Source organism: Oryctolagus cuniculus, chromosome 18 (assembly GCF_051225735.1).
Source record: "Oryctolagus cuniculus isolate XC-2025 breed Fujian yellow rabbit chromosome 18, ASM5122573v1, whole genome shotgun sequence".
Taxonomy (NCBI): Eukaryota; Metazoa; Chordata; class Mammalia; order Lagomorpha; family Leporidae; genus Oryctolagus; species Oryctolagus cuniculus.
In genome coordinates, this window is record NC_142884.1 from 63,865,314 (window position 1) to 63,888,085 (window position 22,772).

The window sequence follows — 22,772 nt, forward strand, 5'->3', positions numbered from 1 at the left end:
CCTTAGGTGAGTTCCAGGTGTGAGGATCACTAGGAAAAATCATTTCCACATAATTTCTAGTCCCTGAAGGTATCTTGGTCCACAAAGCATTCCCAGTGCCCTCCTTTTGATGCCAGCACCCAGTTCATTTAGTGCAATGGGGAGAAACAGACCGAAGGATGGGTGAGGTTTAAAGAGGTGAACGAGCCCTCACCCACGTGTAGCACGTGCAGGGTGTGGATAGCCTACCTGGTCCACCTGCACCCGTGATTCGGACATGCCGGGAGCATGATGGTCCCGGTCAGCCCTCACGAAGGTGAAAGCGGCGTCCCTTATGCATCCTGTAAGCAATCAGGGTTCCTACACGGCACTGTGAGTTGTTGGCCATGATAGTGTACCTTGGTAACAGTTTCTCTTTGATGAATTTCTTAGTAGATGTCATTAGAGGTAAGTGTGACACTGCTTCTTGTAAGGACAGGTAGGTGAGGCAGCCACCAGAGGAAGAGAAACCTCTGTGTCTTGCATCAGTCCTGGATGCCAGCGGGGCAGTCACAAGACAGAGTCTCGTTCTTGCTGCTACACTCGAGTTAGCTCTGTTTGCTTTGAGAACACGGGTCTTGGAGGTTAGAAGCCAAAAGCCGATGCTCATCTAGAGAAGTGGGAAAAGACAGAATCCTAAGAAACTTGCAAGATCCCTTAACCTACAAGCACATCACTATGATGAGAGATGGGGGTAGGGAATTAAACTCAGAACTTCCATGTTGGTGATTCTTCTGTGTTTAATTTCCTGTGCACCCCACTGAAGACATATCTATTGTAGGTGGAATTTCACTCCATGGAGCTGTCTTATTTAGTGAAGGTGTGTGACGTGGTGGCTGTCACAACAAGACTCTGGAACTCATTTCAAACGTTAATGTGATATGGGGGAGAGGGTGGGAGAGGGGCTTGCGCTGTGTAGGGTGATCGCTGTTTTCTCAATGTCATTGTTGCTATTAGTAATTGGCTACTCATTAGCACTAAGTACTAATTATTAATATAAATAAGAGCTGTGTTAAGCCCCAGCAGTTGTTCTCTGCTGTCCCCAATGTGGGCCAGTCTAGATCATCAACCAGCAGCCCAAGTCTTAAAGAGCCTGTTACTGGGATGTAATAGCTACACATAAGCAGGCAGTGTGTCAGAGCCCTCGTGGGTGTAGCAGAACATGTTAGCAGTAGGAGAGATGCAGGAGTCAAACTGCACTCCAAGTGTGTTCCACAGATGAGCAGCATCACCTGGGACCTTATGAAAGTGCAGTCCTGGGCCCCGTCCTGGGGCTCATGGATGGAAATCTGCATTTTGGCACACTCCCTGGATGGCCAGTGGGCCTGCTGGAGCTGGAGGACCACTCCTGGGAGCGGTGGTTCTCAGTGTAGCTGCCCAGGAAGATCACGTTGGGAGGCTTGAGAAGTCCCAGAGCCCAGGTGTCACCCAGATCAGTGCAACCAACTTCTTAGAAGCTTGTCACAGGCATCAGTGTGTTTTCGTAGCCCTGGGTTGTTGAAATGTGTGGGTGACTCCTAGAACCTCTGCTCAGAAAGATGGTGGCACCAGATCAACGGAAAGTTCTTGGGGAACTTTGAGAACTCGTATTCCAAGCCTTAGACAAGATCTGAGACAACAGTATATACACAACTGTTCTGCACCCACCGCACCCCTGCCTTTGACAGCCCTCCTTCTCCCCCTCCACACCCATGAAGCATCGTTGGCCAGTCCCCCTTGACCCATGTTCTCTCCCTCCCTCCCTCCCTGCAGTCCACTCCTGGCTTTTATTCCATGTTCTTCCATCCAGGTGAGATCACCTGCTAGGATTCCTCAGCTCCTGGACAGCCTCTGTCCTTGTCAAGGCTTTGGTTCTCTGATCAAGGCAGAGGAGCTGAGTGATGGGAACACCTGGGAGGCCTTGCTCTGTGTCCATGGCCTCTGCAGGGGAGGCCCTCACTAGCCCTTTGAACTCAGGGACGTCTCCATCTGACCTCTAATGTGAGGCCTCCCACCTCTGCTTATCGAATTCCACAGGACTCATCGTACAGCTCTTTATGGCCTTCTCCCCCTCACGACGTGATCGGTTCAGCAAGGAGGCCACCGCTGTAGAGGTCATTTGGTAGCATCAGGAATGAGCTTCTGGGCAGGTGTGGGTTTGACATCAGGGGATCCTAGCGGCATTCTCCCCATCTTGCAGAGAACTGTCCCCCCAATCCGTTCTCCCTGCTTTGGTAGTAATATAATTTTTTTCTGCTGAGCACATTGCTGCTGAGAATAAATAAGGCTTGTATTTTCCAGTGTCCCTCGTAGCAACATGTGGACACGTGAGTAAGCGTGTGTGCTGGCTTCCAGGCAGCTTTCTGCAGAGGCAGCTTGGACACGTCATCGCCCCACTTCTTTCTTCCTTCCATCCTCCTGTGCTTGGAACCCGAGCGTCGCCGTCTCAGACCATGGTGCTGGGGGACGCTCCCTGAGGGACGTGGAGCACTGAGTTAGAAAGCGCCAGGGTTCTCGAGATGTGTGCACCACAGAGCCACGGTGCCACTTGCATTTGATTGGGGTCAAGGGAGCGTGATCTCATGTAAGTCAGGGTCCTGTGGGCCCGTCTGACCCTGCAGCTGCACCTAACCCAAGTGACACACACCTGCAGCTTCTTCTCCACTGGCCAGAATTCGCTCTGAAGATTCATTTCTTGAGATGTTAAAGACTTAGGTTGATCGTCAGGGAAGGTCTGATAAAATGCATTTTCTGTAGGATGTGTTTGTAGCTTGAATCTTTACAGGCAACATTAGTAGAAGATGGTCTAGCTCGGGGCCAGTGCTGTAGCGCAGTGGGTTAACGCCCTGACCTGAAGCGCTGGAATCCCATATGGGCACCATTTCTAGTCCTGGCTGCTCCACTTCCAATCTGGTTTTCTGCTATGGCCTGGGATAGCGGAAGAAGATGGCCCAAGTCCTTGGGCCGCTACATCAACGTGGGAGACCCAGAAGAAGCTCCTGGCTCTTGGCTTCAGATCAGTGCAGGTCTGGCCGTTGTGGCCATCTGGGGAGTGAACCAGCAGATGGAAGACCTTTCTCTCTCTCTACCTCTCTCTACCTCTGCCTGTCAAATAATTAAAATAAATCTTTTCAAAAAAAGGAAGAAGAAGATGGTCTAGCTCTGGAAAGGTTTGTGGCCATCGGTGGGAGGGAGCAGACCGGCAGTGGGGAAGAGTAGGGGACAGTGTACCTTTGCCCCAGCCAGCTGCCCTGTTGGGACAACTTGTCTTAGGGAGTCCATAACTGTTTGTGTTGAGGATCTCAGGTCCTCTTCATTAGGTTTCTTTTTGTTTATGAAAATTTGCAGACACGTGAGGAAAGCTTAGAAACCTTTGCAGTGAGTACCCACCCACGCACTACCTGTTCACAGTGAAGTACTCTCAATTACAGCCCAGTATCCATCTGCTCATCTCTCTGCCCGGATACTGGCCTAAGCACCGCTTTTTAAAGTGCATCGCAAAATTAATTGCATCTCCCATACTGCTCTACCTGAATACTTCCTTGTTACCTAATTTTTTAAAAAATTATTTTATTTGAAAGGGTGGTGGCAGGGAAGGGAGGAAGGGAAAGAGAATTCTCCTGTCTGCTGGTTCACTTGCCCAAATGCCAGCAACGGTCCTGGGCCTAAGGAAGTCAGTCCTGGTCTCCCAGATTGATAGCAGGGACCCAGTCACTTGAGCAGCCTCCTGATGCCCCCAGGGTTTGTATTAGCAGGAAGCTGGAGCCAGGAGCACATGCAGACTCTTACGTAAGATGCAGGCATGCCAGTCAAGTGTCTTAACTCCTGGGCCCAATGCTTGCCCCTGCGTTGTTACCTTGTGCAGACTTTTCTCTGTTTATGTTGATGCCTCTTTCCCTGAATGTAAGGAAGACAGGAGGTTCAGGGCTGAGGGTTGGGACCTAGAGACCCACAGACATGGGACTTCACTTGTTTCTCCTGAAGCCTGACGTTCCCGCACTGTTGTGGACATCACAAGCTAAGTTAGAGACACTGTCTTGGAGGGAATTTCATCTCTGTTCTCAGGGCTGCTCTGAGTTTGTTCTCCCACTTTCCTGAACGCCACAGCCACCCCCTTCTTACCTGACTCTTGATTTACCCCATTTATTTATGGTGTTTTACTATGTGTGGTTTTTAAAAGATTTAATAGTTTATTTGAAAGACAGAGTAACGGAAAATTGGGGTGGAGAGAGAGAGAGAGAGAGAGAGAGAGAGAGAGAGAGATCGATCCATCTTGGTTCATTCCCAAATGCTTGCAGCAGCTGGGACTTGGCCAGGCTGAAGCCAGGAGCCCAGAACTGTATCTGGGTCTCCCACACAGGTGGGCAGGAACCCAAGTATTTGAGCCATGCCAGGCACAACAGCAGGAAGCTGGATCAGAAGCAGAGTAATCAGGACTCAAACCACTACTCCAATATGGGATGCAGGCAGCAGCAGCTTAATCGCCTGCATCATAACCCTTGCCCCACCCATGCCTTCTTGGGGTGCACAGATCATGCATTCCCCTTTATCCAGAATATCTACAGCAAAAGCCCCCATCCTCCATCCATCTCTGCCGTCAGCGCTTCCTCCGTCAAGCCCAGCAGTGCAGCCATCTGCCTGTCAGGTCTTACCCATGTCACTCATGTCTGTGCAAGGCTGGCATGGGGCTCTGTGCCTCCTTTCTCCGTGTTCCCTGCAGTTGCTGCTCAGGCTTCCTCAAAGCCTCAGCCTTCCAGGTGAGCAAACTGCAGAATGTGAGACGTGCCAGAGCCGAGGAGGGCGTGACGGCGCCGTTCAGGATGAGTGCCAGAGTTTCCCCACGGCGAGACAGCTACTTCCAGAGGTCGGTTTGATAAAAGCCACTGCTGGTTGCAAGCTGACAGCGTGCCAGGCATCATCCAAGCACTTGGCTTGAATATATATTACTTCGTTTTATCCCCAGTGACCCTTCGAGATAAGTAATTTTGTTGTTCTTCCTTTTCATGGATGGGAAAATTTAAGCAGAGAAAAGTTAAGTAGCTGGCCCACGCTTGCACAGTTAATCTGCAGGGACTTCAAGAAGTTGTAGAAAAGACGAACGAAAGATGAGGTCAGGTTGGTGCAGAGAAACTCTGAAATGAGTCCGCGGCCTTTTGCAATGCGCATTTTGGTGAACTTTTGAAAGACTTCTCTAGTGCATGCCTTTCAACATTTTTGCCCCAAAATGAGCATCCTCTAACTCCATTTTCCATGAACTATTTGAGGTACTCTCGTCAAAGTGTTCTACATGATTTTTTTTTTTTTTTTTGCGCTGGGGATGCTCAGGTTGAGAGGGGTGGCTCCGGGGGCAGGGGCTGGGGAGAAGCTGGACTGAGTGCTTGGCAGAGCTGTGACTACGCTTGTGTTTTCATGTTGCTGTGTCTTTGTTAGGTTCTCATGGCAGCGTTTTGCATACCAGAGTCTTTGACCCCAAGTCTAAGTCTAAAAGTCTATAGAATTTTGTGCTTCATTGCATTTTCTTTTAAAGAGCTTGGTGCGTTCTTCCAGCTTGAGAAATGGTGTCTGTCTCCTGTGTGTGTGTGTGTGTGTGTGTGTGTGTGTGTGTGTTTAAGATTTATTTGAAAGGCAGAGTTACAGAGAGGCACTCCCCAAATGGTCACAATGGCTGGAACTGGGTCGATTGCAAGCCAGAGCCAGGAACTTATTCCAGGTCTCCCACGTGGGTGCAGGGGCCCAAGGACTTGGGCCATCTTCTACTGCTTTCCCAGGCCATAGCAGAGAGCTGGATTGGAAGTGGAGCAGCCAGGACTTGAACCAGCGCCCATATGGGATGCCAGCATTACAGGCGGTGGCTTTACCTGCTAACCCACAGTGGTGGCCCCTCTCTCCTGTGGTCTTTCTCAAGGCTGTGGCCTTCTACGGCTATCATCAGGGCCATCGACATCGCTTTGTCCCTTGGGCTTTATTTCCCTGACCAGTAGAGTTGTTTTCTAACCCAAGTCCCTGCAAGTTGGGCTGCAAGAGATCCGTGAAAGGAGAGGAGGACTCTGGGATGGAGAGGGAGGGGAGAGTTTATTCCAGGTGCTGGGGAAGGCATCGGCACAGGAGACCAGAGAATTCACAAATGCGTTTTGAACGGCAGTGTGGCTCCTCGCCTGGGGTGGCAGCACTGAGCAGGGCAGCTGCTTTGGTAAGGCACAGGATGGAGAGGGTCTTACTAGGGTACTGTCTTCAATGACAGAGGCTTCTACAGGACACAGGCAAGGTGGCCTCCAGGATGGGACGAGACGAGGCCGGGGTGGCCTGGGCCGTCCTGGGAGCCCCAGGAGCATCTTGCCCAGCCCAAAGGGGAAATGGAAGAGGGGCTTGCTGCTCGGGCTCTCAGCCACGGAGGGAAAATGCAAGCCCTGAAGACTTGGCTCAGCCCTCAGACCCCAACTACGGTCTGTAGCTGTCCTTCCTGGAAAGACAGCTGTTTCATCCTGTGCCTTATCTGCCCTTGGCTTCCATGCAGCCGACAGTAACCCTTAATGCAGAGTGCTGCTGTCAGAGGAACGTGGGAACACTTCTCTGGACCTCTTGCGAGCTCTGGGGCGGTCTCTGCACTACGCTGGGGAGACCCTGGTGAACAAGCATGGCCAGGTGCACTGGATCCCCTGACCCAGTGACCTGCCCGGGCCTCTTTGTCAAGTTCATGTCTAGACTTGCCCGCTGCCTCATGCTGGTGAGGCACCCCACTAGCACCCAGCCTTGGCAGGGCCCCTACGATGCTGTCACCACCTGTGTCTCCACCTTCCGAGGAACCTGAACAGAACCATCTGAGCAGAGGCCTTCAGTAGCCGGGGCTGTGCCCAGAAACTGGGCAGAGGACAGACAATGGGCAAGAGAGATGAGGGGCGCTCCTGGGACGAAGTCAGACCCCAAGCCCCTTGGCGCGACCGAGCCCCAGCGCAGCTGTGACATTAGCAGCCGGCGTCGGAGGCACAATAATAATTCTTCAGATCAAAGCAGCTCCATCTTTAGACAATTATAGTAAAATTGAAGCTCTCCTCCAAAGAAACACATGCTCGGGTGGTGTTTCCCCTCTCCCCCTCCTGATTTTATTCTGTATGAACAAATTGGTTTTCAGGGCTGTAGAAAGCACCGTTTGGAAGCTTAAATCCTCCCTGTCTGCCCAGGGGTGGATTCGCAGGGGTGAGCGTGTAACACCTGAAAGCTGACTTTTGTTTGTTTGTTAAATTGATAAGCAAGAAGGAAAGAGAGAATGCTAGGAGAAGCTGATCAGGATGAATAAAGTCTCCTTTTCAGCGGAGATAACCCCTCCCCCACCTTCCCTCCAGAAAAGCCGGGCTCTAATTGCTTGCAATCACTCGGCACAAATTGTCTGCTCGTATTTGCTTTTTAATTTTGTATAATCTGGTCCATTTCGCTCTCTCTGCCTTTGAGCTTAACCTCTCTCCCTCTTTCTCTCTCTCTCCCTCTTTCTCTCTCTCCTACTTACCCTCTCCCTCCCCTCCCCTTTCCTCTTTCCCTCCCTTTAATTCTCCAGGGTTGTTTAAAAAATTAGTCATAATTCCCAGCTGTATTTGATGACTTTTACTAAGCAAAGACAGTTAGTGGAAAACCACACATACACACACACAAACACACACAGAATGGTAAGAATTTGGTCTACATGTACTTAATTGTTCATGTCTACATCCAAAGTATTGTTTATTTGAATGCATTAGTACTGTTGCTAATTGCTAAAGGCATGGTGCATATTTAAATAAAAGGACTGACCCCCAAGTGCGCTCACAGGCACCAGAATGAGAAAGTTGACAGGATCGCCCTCCACCACCCCCGGCTGCTGCCCTGTGCCTCGTCCTCACTGAGGAGCCATTTCCAGGTCTCCCCACTTCTCAGAGCCTCAGTTTCCTTCTCTGTAAAGGTGCGGTGACAACCAAGGAACCTCCCCACGGGAGTGCAGACAGGAAATAAGCAGTGCTTGTCACGCTGTAGGTGTTGGGTGAGTGCTAACTGGTGTTGCAGTGTAACAGCAAGTGACGCGAGCTGTCAGTCAACATTCACTCCCAGAAAGGGTGCAGCAGTCCCGTGGCTGTGGCCTCACTTTCAGTGGACTGAGTACCTGTGGCCAACGTGACCTGACAATATGGGATGAAAAATTCCAGAAAGAAACTGTTCTGAAGTGTTCAATGGCACACCACTCGGAATAACAGGATGGAGGTTTGCGTGTCCCTACTGTGTCCCATCCTGGAAGTGAATCATCCCTTTGTCCTGTAGATCCACGCTGTACTTAGCCCATGCCTGTAGTCACCTGGTAGGTGTCTCCAGGGTTAGGCCAACTGTGCCAGAATCACAGTCCTCATGTTCAAGGAGCCCTTATTTAACTTAATAATGGTCTCAGAGTATAAGAGTGGAGATGCTGGCAATTCTGTTATCATGTGTTATTATAATTACTCTGTTTTCTTGTTGTTGTACTGTGCCTAGTTTATAAATTAAACTTTATCACAGATAAATTCTACCAAACGTCTAACCTATTAGCACCAATTCTATGCAAGTTCAATTTCATCCAGAAAGGAAACATTCCCAGTTCATTTGAAGTTAGTATTATCCTGTTACCAAAACCAAAGTAAGACAGGACAAAAGAAAGAGAGCTGTCGACCCAAGTCCCTCATGAACATGCATGCAAAAGTCCTTCACAAATGTTAGCAAATAGAGTTCAGCAGTGTAGGGAAAGAGTTATAAACCATGACCACATGGGGTTTCTTCCAGGGATGTGAGGCTAGTTCACTATTCAAAAATCAATACACTCCACCATATTAACAAGCTAAAGAAAAAAGAACACGTGCTTCTATCGATGGGTACAAAAACAAAAACCTCACATTTTACAGAACCCATGACTCAAGCATGACAATTCTCTCTCAGAAAAAAGGAAACCTTCTTTAACTCCATCAAGAGCATCTTCAAAAGCCTACAGCTAAATTACCCGTAGTGGTGAAAGCCTGGATGTTCCCCATCAGATCACAACAGAGGTGAGAGTGTGCAGTTTCTGTGCTTGCAATGCCTGCATTGGATTTTGGAGTGACAGATCAAGTCCCGGCAACTCCACTTCTGATCCAGCTCCCTACTAATGTTCCTGGGAAAGCAGCAGAAGATGGCCCAAGTGCTTGGACTCCAGCCACCCATGTGGGAGACCCAGACCCAAGTTCCTGGCTCTTGGCTTCAGCCTGGCCAAGACTTGGTTTTTGTGGCCATTTGGGGATTGAACCTGCAGTTGGGAGATTGTGTGTGTGTGTGTGTGTATCTTTCTGCTGCTCTCTCACTCTCCCTCTAGCTCTGCCTTTCAAATAAATTAATAAATCTTTGAAAATAGAGAATGAGGCCAGGATGTTTGCCTTTACCACTTATTCCACCTATTGCTGGGAGTTCCATTCTGTGCACTGAATAAAGAAATAAAAGACACATAAGACACACAGAACGGAAAAGAAGAAATAAAATTATCCTTATTTGCAGAATACATGGTTGTCAACACAGAATATCTGAAGAAATAAACAAAAAATAGCGATAATAAAACCTCCTAGAGTGAATAAGAATTCAGTAAAGTCACAGGATGTAACATAAACATACAAACATCAATTATATTTCTATTTAATAGCAATGAACCCATGAAAACCAGAATTAAGAATACAATGTCATGTATAATGGCTAATCTGTCAAAGCTTACTGAAGACTTGGATGTTACAAACTACAAGTGCTGATGAAGGAAATCAAAGAAGATCTGAATAAATGGAGACAGAGAGCATGTTGATGGATTGGAAGACTCTACATAGTGAAGACATTGATTCTCCTCAACTTGATATGCAAGATTAACAATTTCTATCAAAATCCAGACAAATTTTGATAAATATAGGTATGCTTATTCATAAATGTACAGGGCAAGACAAGGGAACTGGAACAACTAAAGCAGGTTTGAAGAAGGAAAAAGTGGAGAGAAATTCATCTGTGTACTCTGTCCAATTGGAAGACTAATTATGCAGCCATGATCATCAATGTGTGTACTGTTGTCCAGCAGATCAGAGAACAAAGTAGAGAGCCCAAAACAGACCCACACAAATATTTCCAAAGGATTTTTGACAAAGGCGTAAAAGCAATTCTCCTTTCACTATTTTGGCCTTTCACAGATGTTGCTGGTAAGCTTGTACAGCCAGCGAATCCCAACCTGAGATCATACTGTACACAAAAACTCCAAGTGGATTGATCACAGAGTTCAACTTTTAGAAAAAAAAGTAGAGTATCTTCAGGATCTAGGGCAGCAAAGATTGTTAGACCAGACAGCAAAGCACAATTTGTGAAAGGAAAACTTGGACTTCAAGAAGATATTAAAAGAACTTTTTCTGTGCGAAAAGCCTCAATAGAAGGGTGAAAAGATGAACTGTAGAGTATGGTAAAGTATTTGCAAACCATATATCCAGCAAAGAACTAGTATCTAAACTAAATAAAGAACCCTTAAAACTCAGCAGTGAAAACCCAGCCGGCACAGTTAGAAAATGGGCATGTGATCTGAAGAGACGTTTCATCCCAAGTGATAGACAGCTGTCACAGACACCCATGCAATGATGTTCCACACCTTTAGCTACTTGAGCAGTATAAGTGTACTATGACAAAAACAGGCATGGATTTCAATTTTTTTGCACCAAAATAATCTCACCATCTAATTCCATTTCTCCAAGGACATTTTGAAGTGGCCTTGTGTACCTAGGAGGAAGAGAGAGGGCATGGCAAGAAGGAGAAGGGTGGAGAGAGATCTCCGTAAGGATAGAGTTTTTGATGGGTCGTGGAGGCAGTAGAAAAACCAACATCCATGACTGGAATTAGCGTCTCTTGTGGGCAGGGTTGTAAAGATTCCAGACCACACAGTCCAGGCACCTTCCTGTGGAGCCAGCACCAAGTGCTGGAAGAACCTGCCAAACACCTGGGCTCAGTGTCCCTTTGCCTAGCCACCTAGTGTCACAGTCTTCCCAAGAGGAAGCTGGATGGATGAGAACCCCAACCCAGACTGTCCACTCGGAGCTGGGCTCTGTGCCAAGGACCTTCCATGTACTGTCTCACTGAGACATCCTCACAAGGAAGGCATCCCTCTCTCATTGTCAAGGTGGCTGCCTGTGGTCCATTCTGATAATACAGATCTGCATGAACGGGAACTTTTCTGATCACACAATGCAGTCAAAACCAGGAGCTATGCATGAAAGGAAGACTGGACCTCACTGTCTCTGCACAAGGTGGCCACGATTCACACCCACGGGGGCCTCTCGTCGTTACCTCTTGACGCACCAATCTGGTTTTAAGGAAGATGCTACCCCATGGAAGAATAAACCTCTCCCCGCCCCCAACTGGAAGAGGACTGTATTGATTGGGAGGAGCATGAGGGACAGGCCAAAGTGTGGGCCTTGCTGTGTGCTCAGAAACACAAGGCAGAGACGCCCTCTGTCCGGGCGCCACCGATCCACCTCCAGCCCAGAGAAACCCTCTGAATGCCGACTCTGGTCTCGCTCCTCCTGGAGCCCAGGCTCCTCCCATTATACCACGATGAAGAGGAGTTACAGGGCAGCCCTCCAACCAACTAGAGCAGTGTTTGGAATATAATTACAGAATTTAAACGGGAGGTAGGCAGAGAATTATCGGTGCTTAAAGTCTGTGTGTATGGTATTCAGTAGTTGATGATTGGTAATTCTTTGTTGAATAAACAAATGGTTCAGTGCAGCTTGATGAGATCTTTGCATCCCCAGAGAAGGTGATACAACATCTGGGTTCCATTCTGCAGGACTTGCAGCAGCTCTTTCGTAATTTTGAGGTTGTAATGTTCCTTTTGACATGGGGGCAGCTACTTTTGGAACACAGATTGAAAAGACTCATAGAGTGATGCCTGCTTTCTCCTGTAGCTGGCTGCAGTCTTGAGTACCAGACTGCATTGTGCTGGACTTCTGCAGTCTTCAGCATTTATTGTCTAGAGGAAGCCACATTTGTCAAGCTGGTCCCATTGTTGTGGGACTCAAAGCTCAATCGTGGCTTTGGTTTCCCTTTACTGCTTTGCTTCGTGTAGTGTGGAAGTTGATCTATGTTATCTCCTGGGTTTCTTGTGCTGCAGAAGAGAGGGAGGGAGGGAGGGAGGGAGGGAAGGACCTCTTCCCTTTGGAAATTAATCTGTCTCCTTCCAGCCACTTGAAGAATTTGACACATTGAGACCACTCTTTCTTTGCTTTTCTCTCCAGGGATTTGAATCAGGAAACAAGAAAGAAGTATAAACTGTCCCCATCTTGGGACCATGTCACGCTCTCAGGAAAATGAACACCTGGAAGAACACGGGACGTCCTAGCCAAAGAGGCGCAAATCTGCCGACACTCGGGAGGGACCGTGTGCCCCGCCGGCCCTGGTAGGGACGGGGTCCTCCCAGGCCTGCTCCTGCCTCTGGCCCTTCAGGACATGCTGCGTGGTGCCCAGAACTGGAGGAGCGTGAATCGCGACGTTTCCCAGGTAAGTGAGATCTCTGCTTGAGGTTCTAAGAAAGCCAAAGATTTCTTGTGACACAGTGCTGTGGCCACCCACCTCCTTACCAACCCAGAGGAAAGGAGTCTCCCAGTGGGGCCCCCTCACTCTTCCCCAAGCTCAACAGATTTCTGGAAAACCCAGTGCTAGCCTGCTTCTTCACCAGCCGTCCATTGTATGCAAAAGGAAAGCAATATGAGAAAAGAACCAGACGATTCCAGTGTTTTCCCCCGACACAGTTTTAAAAGCTGTGTGCAGCTGTTCTCAATGCTCATGGCCTTCACCTTTGCGTTTTAAATTCTCACGAGTGCTCTGAATGGATGTGCGCTTCTTGGAAAGTAAGGGAAGGAGATGACGTCATTGAACTGTGGGGCGTGGTTGGCTTCTTCATGGACAGGCTGGGCAGATGTTCCGCCATGCCAGCATCTCCTTTGTTTCCGTGGAACATTCTTGAGTTGACACAGACAGGCAAGGTGAAACCGGAGTGGGAAGAGTGACTAGAACAATCCCGAGTGTTCCTTTCTGCATAGTCACTGAGTCTTTTTTTTCCATTCCTTAATTTGAAAGTTGCTGTGATGGGATAATGATGTGAATGAGTTATCTTCTCCATTCTCCCGAGAAATTTTCCTCTTTTTCCAAACTCTTGGAGTACAAATGCCAAGCATCTGGGAAGCATTTGGGCCTCTCAGATCAGAGGTGCTGTTTTTGTGGGTAAATACGTTCACCCTGGTTCCAAGCACAGGTGTTGGCTGCTGTGAAACCAGCCGACAGTGTAGACAGTCTATCAAGGGGCCCTGAACACTGGAAGAAGCACACTCTGAAGCACACCAAACAATGCGTGACAGGCAAGCTTCTGTGTGTCAGTCGTCTAAGAAATAAGGAGGATATTTTTGTCTGACCTTGGAAAAGACAAATCAAAGCCTGGGTTAGTTTTCTGTAATAGTTGTTTGCTTGTTTGTTGTTTTGTTTCTACTACCTAATGCTCTATTACCGTAGCTTTCCCAACATTGTTGTAAATGATGGCGTAGTGGTGTAGAAGGTTTGTGACTGAGAGGCTGAGATGGAACTGATGCACACTAGGTATACGTCACGACTTCTGGTTGCTGGTCTTTCTCCTCTTCCTCACCCCACACAGTCTGTCTCGCGGGGTGAGCTTCTGACCAGGGGAAGGAAACAGTAAGTGTGAAGACTTAGGGTAAGTTGAGGAATGAATAAAAGGTGTAGAAACTGAGGTTTGTGTCATTATCCTTCGGAGTCATTTGGCTGTGAACTTAAGGAAAAAGAGCCTCAGTGTTTGCTGAGCAGAATTTCTGAAGAAATTGCTGAATTTGGTCAATCTCATAGTCCCATTAGGAAATTCAAAAAAATTGCATTTTGTAAGTAAAATCTTCATGAGATACATATTCCTGGGGCATTGGTGTCACGTCCAGAATCCCTACTAGGCTTGTGAAGTCTCCTGCTGGTGAAAGACACTGTCAGATTCATAGCATCTGTGAAAGAATTGTGTGTTGAGCATGTTTCTGTGTGGATTTTAGCTCAGGAATGAAACAGTCACAGGTGATGCAGAAGCGAAAGTATGGCAGTGCATTGTAGCCTCTTAGGCTGTTCTGGCTATCTGTCAGTGCATTATGAATCCCCTAAATGCAGTGGTGCAAAACAGCAGTGATCTGGTTGTGCTCAGGGACTCCGTGGGTCGAGTGTTTGGGTCAGGTGCAGTGGGGATGCCTTGTCTCTGTTCCCTGATGGCGAGGACAACCGGAGCATCACAGTCCACTCTGCAGATCCTTCTCCATGTGGAATCTGGGGGGCTGGGATGTCCAAGGTTGTCCAGGGTTGTTCAAGATCGTTCATTTAGTTGCATGCCTGGCACACTTGGGCTGGAATGGCCAAAAGAGCTGAGGGTGGTTGCTGCTACTCTGCCTTCTGCCTCAGGCTCTTCCTCTGAGTGGTTTGAGCATGCTGACAGCAGTGGCACCTCCGGGTGGTGGGACCGGTGAGCCTTCTTACCAGGCACGTTTCATCCTCCACAGCAAATGTTGCAAGATAAGGGAAGAACTCGCCAGTCCTCTTAAAAGCTAGACCCAGGAGTAGACATTTAACCTAGTTTTTGAGACACCAGTTAAAATGCCCTCATACCACACACCATATCAGTGTGCTGCACTTCATATCCAGTTCCAGCTCCTGACTCCAGCTTCCACCCATGCCTGGAAGGCAGCATCGACAACTTAAGCACATGGATTCTGCATGTAGGAGACCCAGGATTGACCTGACCAGTCCTGGTGGTTGTGTGCAACCGGGGAGTGAACCAGTGGAGAGGAGCACTTTCTCTCTTTGCTCTGTCTCTGTCTCTCTTTCCCTTTGCCTGTCTCCTTCTCCCACTTGCTCACTCACTATCTCCCTGTTGCTTGTCCCTGAACCTCTCAAATAAATAATTTTCAGAAAGATCCAGACTGGCACATAGTCACTTATGCATCCTGTTGATAAAGCAGTCAGGGGCTGGCTCAGATCCAAGGAAGGGGAGCAGTCACCTCCACATCTCAGTTGTGGTGGTTGGGGAGGGAGCTAGTTAAGGGGAGCCACTGGCAGCAGCCTTTTGGGAAACAGGCAGCCAATGGATTCTATGCCAAGAAAGCCAAGTGCCAATCCAGTAAATCAGTCATTCGATCAACAAATATTACAGTTGGCCAATGGTAAGTCATATGAAAGTGGGCTTGTCTCAGAGTTTACAGTTTCACATGAAAGACTCCCACACACATGCACACATTAGTGTGATAGATGGAGCCAGAGGGGAGGTGCTGGATAGCAGGGAGCTCACGGCACAGTGGATCAAAGGTGACCTCTCTAACAAGACGTTTATGCCAAGTCTGTTTGTTTTTAATTGGCAGATAATAATCATACATATTTGTAGAGTACTGTGTGATATTTCAATATATGTGTACTATGTGTAGCAATCAGAATAGCTGGTATATCTGTCACCTCAGACACTGAGGATTCCTTTGCATTGAAATTCCCCTCGATTGGTGGTTTTAAACATGCAGTTAAACGGTGTCCTTGTTACCCACGTCTACAGAATGTTAGAATTTATTCCTCCTATCCAGCAGTACCCCTGTGCACCTTAACCATCCTCTCCCTTTTCCAGCCTCTGGCAACCACACTTATTCTACTCTCTACTTCTATGAGATCCACTTTTTATTTATTTATTTTTGTGAGAGGCAGAGAGAACAGCTCCCATCCACTGGGTCACTCCCCAAATGCCTACAACAGCCAGGCTGGGCCAGGATGCAGCTGGAAGCTAAGAATTCAATCTGGATCTCCCACACTGGGGGGCAGGGAACCAACTACTTGAACTTTCACCTGCTACCTCCCAGGGTACACAGGAGCAGGAAGCTGGAATCAGGAGCATATCCGGGGTTCAAACCCTGGCGCTCTGATAAGAGAGGGGGCTGTCCCAAGCACTGTCAAACACTAGACCACACACCCACCCCTATGGGATATGTGTTTTAAGCTTCTGTCTACCTACAAGAAAGAACATGTGATATTTGTGTGTGTGCCTGACTTACTTCCTTTAGCACAGTGTCCTCCGGTTCCACTAATATTTAGGCCAAGTCTTAGAGAATGAATAAGGAGAGACCACATCCAAGCCATCATAGATATGGTGACCACTGGTTGAAAAGCAATACCTAAAGGGAAATTTGGTGTTGAATGAAAATTCCGTGTGCCCAACCCTTGTTCCATAGGAAATCCCGAGGGCCCGTCGTGAAACACGAGACGACCTCGGGCCTCTCTCCTAAGGTCGGTCAATCAAGCAGATGAGGTCCCGGTGGCTTTTGGTCCTCACAGATACCCTAGCTTGGCAGCAGGACTGGGTTTTCTAGATTCCGTCTCTGGAAGGCATGACTCTGTAGCACAATGCACTGGGTTAGCTGTGTGCATTCTGACTGTGCTCAACTCAACTGGTGCCTCCTCCTGAGCACCTGAACAAGTTGGAAAAGCATCCGACCTGCCCACGGTGCCTGCATGCTTCAGACTGTTTGGTGTCTTTCTACCAGACAGAAGGGTTCATTATATTTTTAATGTGATTTAAAAATTAGAATAAAATGGTGATTTTTATATACAGATGTTGATGAAAGATGTGTTTTTAAAGCAGTAAATTAAAACCTCATTAATATTTCAGTGAGAATATCGTGTGCTTATCTGTTTCATCTCTGTTTTTGACCTGTGGCTTGGAGTTCACAGCATGAAGGAGATGGTGAAATCTGTTCACCATAAAATGTTAATTATAAGCAAATTACAGCACAAACGTTCAATCAGCCACATTAATTCTACATAAAGTGAATTATTGTAGCAGAAAATTTTGAAATGTGACTGAATTTTGTAATCTTTAGTCTCCTTTTCTTGCCTCTCATGCTAACCCTGATTCCTGTCTGTTTTTCCCCTAAACCCTAGACTCTTTGTGTAGTGTTGAGCTCATTCCACTTACTGTGTTTTCAAAGTTAAATACAGTGTGTAGCCAAATGATGTTGAATTGTACCTAAGTCTGTTTGCCCTGTAGCAACGTAAGTGAAAGCTTTGATATTTTTCAAGCAGAGTTGGACCCTTAAAATGTAGGCATTAGGTTTGTTGTTTGGAATAGTTTTCTTCTAAAATATGTGTGTGTGTTTTATGAATGTTATAATTGTCATTTTCCCCTGGATTCAGATCTAATGTAAAGCCACACTGCTTAAAAAATATTTTTATGGTCAAAACCCAGTAGATCTCCACGTGGAATCATTTCTTAGTTAACCGAGGAATACTATGGGAGTGAGTAACCTTACCCAAGGAGTAATAATAACCAAATAATAACTTATAAAATACTTAAAATATCCAGAGGATGGGTGGCTCATGCTGTCACCTTAGTAGTTCATTAGTAACAAGAATACCTTGAGAAAAAAGGCCTCTTTGTATTAATTTTATAATTATACACTGAGGGTCTGCTCCGTTAATGCAGGATATCGAATGCAGTGACTCAGTGCTGTTCAGTACTGGACACAGGGGGAGCCACAGATTTCACAGCATACGAAGGGCTGCCTTCAGCCAGCTGAATCCAGGCAATAAGAAGTCTAAAGAAACTGCATGGGAAGGGTTGCCGATGCCCAGGTGCAAGCATGATGAGCTGGAAGAAGCCTGTGTTCTTCCTCTTACAGGATCCAGAGCGTTCCTAGGGCAGGTCGAAAATCTGGGTCACTTTCTGGAGGCCTCCCCCTTTCCCCTCCCCGTGCAGTTCTGGCATCTGCTGTTTTTAAGGCAGAAGCTCTGGACCCTCCCCTGGTCCCCTCTTACCCACTGTGGCAACTCTGCTGTTCCTGCACCTGCCTTGTGAGCCTCTGGGAACTCCATGGCTTCCTGGAGCACAGAGCGTGAGGCATGTTCTGTTTGCCTGTCTGGATCATGTATTAAGGATCCGTCCGCCCATTAGTGGAAGAGAGTCTTTGCTTTGTTCCCTGAGATAAGCCATTCCATTTAATACTCATGAAACTCAACAGAAGGCTGGAGCAGCCAAGAAAAATAGAAATGCTTTATAGATTGCATTAATAAGGGAGATGCCGAAATGGGAATCATAGTACTATTAAGAGAGAAAGACTCCCACTGTAAGAGGGATGAGAGAAGGAATTTCCAATTTGCTAATGGCAGAAGCTGTTAATCTGCAAATGCATACAGGCATTGGTGAGTCCTCCGACAAGCTCAGAAAACCTGGAGGATTAGCGCGTAGGAGAAAGGCAGAGTGAGGGCCCTGGCACCCTCGAGAGAAAGGGGCGTCTACTTCCTGAGAGGTTAAATCTTCTAAAGAAAATAGAGTACAGCACACAGTAAAGTTGAGTGACAGCTGTTTTATTTGGCAACCATAGCCAAAAATTATTTCAAAAAATAAAGGTGATTGTGATGTTTCTCTTACCATTGTCTGGCCCCGGGCCTCAGATGCCCCATCTGGGCTCTCTACGTCTTCCAGCTCTGCTCTCCTCTTCTGTTTTGTTCCCCAGCACGGTCACAGCAAGGTGTTGGAAGCCCATCTTTAACTACAGTAACGACTTTATTGTTTTGCTTTTCTCAAAATGATGCACGTCCAGGATATAAAATTGAAAATGATGAAGTACAAAGAAGAAAGGGAAATTTCAGTAAATCATTCACCACTGTTTACGGTCACCTTTGAGAGACAAGGGAGAGAGGCAAAGTGAGGCTCAAAGAGATAGAGAAAAACTGAGACTTCACAGAGGGGTTATGGTAACCGCAAGTGTTTGACCTTGTGTGTAAGGCACTGTTTAGGACACCCACGCCCCACAACAGAGTTCCACCGGTGTGGCAGACCTGGACGGAGCTGCTGGCTGCTGGTTTTGGCCCAGCTAGCTTTGTCCACTGTGTGCTTTTGGGGAGTGTACCATTGGGAACTCTCTCTCTCTCTCCTCCCCCCCCCCCCACCAAATAAGTGAATTAACATTTTAAGAAATAAAAGAATGGCCGGCGCCATGGCTCACTAGGCTAATCCTCCACCTTGCGGCGCCGGCACACCGGGTTCTAGTCCCGGTCAGGGCGCCGGATTCTGTCCCGGTTGCTCCTCTTCCAGGCCAGCTCTCTGCTGTGGCCAGGGAGTGCAGTGGAGGATGGCTCAAGTCCTTGGGCCCTGCACCCCATGGGAGACCAGGATAAGTACCTGGCTCCTGCCACTGGATCAGCGTGGTGCGCCGGCCGTGGCGCGCCAGCCGCGGCGGCCATTGGAGGGTGAACCAATGGCAAAGGAAGACCTTTCTCTCTGTCTCTCTATCTCACTGTCCACTCTGCCTGTAAAAAAAAAAATTAAAAAAAATAAAAGAATTGGCAGTATATTATGAAAAACAATTAGGGGGCAGGTTTTCGTGTAGCAGTTAAAATGCACCTTGGGACACCCACGTCCCATACGGGAGTGCCTGAGTTCAAGTCCCTGTTCTATCACTGATTCCAGGTTCCTGCTAATGCACGTGCTGGAAGGCAGCAGGTGCTGGCTTCCATGGTTGCATCCTTGTCCCCATGTGGGTGACTGAAACTGTGCTCCCAGATCCTGGCTGTGGACTGGCCCATCTCCAGCAGTTGTAGACCTTGGGAAGTGAACCAGTAGGTGGGAGGTCTCTGCCTGCCTTCTGAAGATTTTTAGGTTTTATGATAGTGTGTTCTAATTCCTTGAATGCCTGAGAATGTCTGTTGCTTTTATACCCAAGGTACAGTGTTAAAACATAGAGGATGAAGTAACAATAAAAAGAATAAATGAGTAGGTCAGTGGACACTTTCACTGGGTATAAAATTTGGAGACTCATGTGTTCTTCCCCCTCAGAACTTTGTAAACCTCTCTCCATTGTCTTAACCACACATGTGTCATATTTTGTTTACTTGATAGTTGGGCTCATAGGTACCACAGTTTAGTCTAAGAATCTCTCCCTTTTGTAGTTGTATTTGAACATCAGCTTGATATGATATCCTATCCTTTGGAGCATCTTTTTTTTTTTTCCCTATGCAACTGCGTAACTACCACTTTCCTTGTCTTCTGGGATTAAATGCTACGGAGAAGCCTGGGATTCATCTAAACTTTCTGTCTATAAAGAGCTTGATTTTTCTCCCTGAATATATAAAGAATTTTGTTATTTGTCAACTCAGAAAGTAACCAGGATATACTCAGTGTCAATCAGTTTATATCCGTTTTCCTAGAATGTGAGTAGAGGGTTCCACTAGATTGATATATATCCACCTTTAACTTCTGATGAGAATTTTTCTTCTCTTTACAACTGACTGTTTTCTGATCTGTTAAATTCTCTGCTCTGGGGCGTGGGTTATCTTTTCTTTTTCGCTTGCTCTCCTTGTTCTTTCCTTGCTTTTTCATTCACTAAGTTGATCTCCAGCCTTTTCTCTAGGCCAGTAATTCTCTCATGTCTATTCCTTGCTACCTGTGCTAAAGAACTCACCAGTTCTGTAGCCACATTCTGATCCTCAGTTTGCTCTACAATCTTTTCTTGTATCATTACGTTATTTGCATAGCTCACCTATCAGCTCCTGTTTTAGCAAACGTGTTGGATTACGTTACGCTGCTCCATGAAGTGTTCAAGAGAAATGTGGGTCTTTCTTCTCTCCTCTGTGTGCCTGTCCCTTATTTATGTTCTTTTTCAAATCTTTAAGGTCTAATCTTTTGAGATCCTGGCTTAATGTGGGGATATTTCTTACTAGATTCTTCTCTCTAGAAGGACTCTGAGCATTGTTCTCTGTTCACCTCACACGCAGAAGGGCTTCCAAAGCCAAAATTAAAATTTGCAGACTTGGCAAATGTCCTCATTGGCAAATGCTTGTGAATAGAATGGTTCAATTCGTTCTGTTCCTTTCTCCTTTCAGGGTCTGGTAGCCCCTTCGGTTTTGCCGGTACCTCCAACTTGCACTACCACCTCAGTAATTTCAAGATGTTCTAATGTTTTATCCAGCATCCGAAGTTTGTTTTAATCAGAAGGGTTAGTTTGTCATCAAAAGTGGAATTCCCTGCAGGTTTTCATTTACTTATCTTGTTCTCACCTTAATTTGTGGATCCCATGTGTCTTTGCTTTGTGCTCACAGACATTGTGTCAGTTCTTGACCTGCTTCCTTCCTTGTATGAGGCCTGTCTCTCCTCTCAGCAACAGGCGGCCATATTCTACCTGCTGCCTCTGTCCTGATTCTTTGGGGAAAGGGGTTTTCTTATGGGCTGTATTCCAAAGAACCAGAGGTTCTGCTCCTTCTCCTGAGATTTCATCAAATGTCCTTCGTCGGGGCTCTCTTGACCGACTTCGGAATGTAACCGATTATCTTGGAGCCCTTCCTCCAAAAACTCAAGCCCAGGCATTTTCTCTGCCTCTAGTAAGACCCTGAGGTCCTACTGTGATAGGTAGGGGGCTTCTCTTGGAATCAGTGTCCTGAGTCCACCTGAGATGCCTGTGCAAGCTTTGGTTTGCTTTGTTCCAAAATGAGCTGTTCAGAGGGAAGGCTGATCCTCTCCTCTGCTGCTTTCTGCCCATTCTGGGATGCAGAGTACAGTTAAAAACAGCTCCGTGCCGTGCCCAAATCATCTTCCTCCTTGCCAAAATCATCTTCCTCTTCCTCCCGAGCTGATGATGTTTTGGAGTTTATGGCTTGAGGTTTTACCATAGTCTTTGTTTGACTGATGCTGATGAGCATTTTTCTGGTATTTCCCCCTCCTCTTCTGGTTCCTTGTCTTTAGGGATTAGGACAGAGAAATTCTGTCATCCAAATTCGGTATCTTCCACTCAAATCTGAGATTCCACGGTTTTGTGGTGGTGATGTTCTATGGGATGGGTGATTGTATTTTCATTTTTTTTCTCTTGAGAATTACCCCTGAGATAACTTTTCAAGTAAAAGTAGCTTATGTGTCATATGATTCCAGGAACTAGGAGAAGTCTGAGGAAACAGAGGAAAGAGGGTAAGAATGCTGATAAAGAGACGATATTGGGGCTGGTGCCATGGCTTACTTGCTGCGGTGCCAGCATCCCATATGGGGGTCAGATTCTATCCCGGTTGCTCCTCTTCCAGTCCAGCTCTCTGCTGTGGCCCGGGAAGGCAGTGGAGGATGGTCCAAGTGCTTGGGCCCTGCACCCACATGGGAGACCAGGAGGAAGCAGCTGGCTCTTAGCTTCGGATTGGCACAGTGCGCCGGCTGTAGCGGCCATCTTGAGGGTGAACCAACAGAAGGAAGACTTTTCTCTCTGTCTCTCTCACTGTCTAACTCTATCTGTCAAAATTAAAAACAAAAATATCAAGCAGGTAGACATGGTGGGCTACTAGAATATGATTTCACTGTCAAAAATCAGAGAAGTGTGTGGAATGCATAGCTCCCAGTTTTCCCACCCGAGGGAACATGTTGCTGATGTATTTATACACTAATTCCTGCCCCTAGGGATGCCAGTCTCCTCTCCCTTTATGTCTAGACTGCACGTGTCACCCAGCAGCTTCAAAGCCCTCAGTGAGACACTGTGTCCTGAAATGGTGACATCCAAGCCACAGTGTGTGATTGTTCATTTCACACACCCCAGCTCCGGGTCAAGCAAGACAGGGAGCAAGGAGGATCTCATCAGGGCAGTACAACGGGTCCATCTGGGCAGACTTCTGCTTGATAGCAAGCATTGGCCGGCTGTTGGTGTGACTTTAACTTCTCTTCCCATTTAATGAACACATCAATAGGAAAAATTCAG

At 47.2% G+C, this 22,772-nt stretch overlaps 1 long non-coding RNA gene across 3 annotated transcripts in view; it reads left to right on the forward strand.

Annotated features, from left to right (window-relative positions):
* The window catches only part of LOC138846800 (uncharacterized), a 773,267-nt gene that overhangs the window by 540,691 nt on the left and 209,804 nt on the right, over nucleotides 1-22,772 (forward strand). For all 3 annotated transcript variants that reach the window (XR_016225367.1, XR_016225366.1, XR_016225369.1), the window contains one exon: nucleotides 12,270-12,531. This is a non-coding gene — a long non-coding RNA (uncharacterized LOC138846800). The remainder of the gene's footprint in view (nucleotides 1-12,269; nucleotides 12,532-22,772) is intronic.